The 779-nt window shown below is 29.5% G+C and overlaps 1 protein-coding gene across 3 annotated transcripts in view; it reads left to right on the top strand.

Annotated features, from left to right (window-relative positions):
• Positions 1-779, top strand: part of LOC107703305 (receptor-type tyrosine-protein phosphatase eta-like) — a 26,955-nt gene that overhangs the window by 6,743 nt on the left and 19,433 nt on the right. The window lies entirely within an intron of this gene.

Genomic DNA, 779 nt, shown 5'->3' with positions numbered 1-779 from the left:
GCACCTGTATATATATATATATATATATATATATATCTCTTTAAAATTATCATTTTTATTATTAAAGGTTTTAGTAATAACTTTCCAGCAATAAGCTATAAAAGTTTATGTATATATATATATATATATATATCAGAAAGCTAGTTAACATAAGATGTTATCATTGATTTTATCTTTTGCTATTGGAAATAAAAGGGGAATGCAAAAAATATTTTTGTTGTAGTTTCCATTCGACATCCATATAAGTTTACCCAACTATGAAGGACCCGGAAATGTGAAAAAGATCCATTGGCTAGTGATGCGTGTGTTTTACATGCATCACTAGACATGTAAAATAGTTTCAACAACTAGTTAATCATTTACACCTAAGTTCCTAATTCCTATTATAACTTTAAGTTTACACAATAACTTCCTTAGTAAACAACTGAATTAATTTCCTTTCTGCCATGTCTGTTATTTGTAGATGGCTTTTTGATGAAATCAAGAATACTGTATGTCTCTTACCAGGAATTAATAAAGTCTTATTTGACAAAAGCCTTAGATGGTAAGGTGCTTGTATACTGTTTAAGCAGTGTTTGAAGTTTAAAAGCATAAAAAGCATAGTTCACCAAAAATAGAGATACCATACACTTCTGTTTATGTCTGTCCCAATTAAAGGGTTAGAAGGGTTAGTTCACCCAAAAATGAAAATTAGCCCGTTATTTACTCACCCTCAAGTCATCCTAGGTGTATATGACTTTCTTCTTTCAGACGAATCCAGTCGGAGTTATATTAAAAAT

Source organism: Sinocyclocheilus anshuiensis, unplaced genomic scaffold, assembly GCF_001515605.1.
Source record: "Sinocyclocheilus anshuiensis isolate Anshui unplaced genomic scaffold, SAMN03320099.WGS_v1.1 scaffold947, whole genome shotgun sequence".
Classification (NCBI taxonomy): Eukaryota; Metazoa; Chordata; class Actinopteri; order Cypriniformes; family Cyprinidae; genus Sinocyclocheilus; species Sinocyclocheilus anshuiensis.
This window is presented reverse-complemented; position numbering and strand designations above follow the sequence as displayed.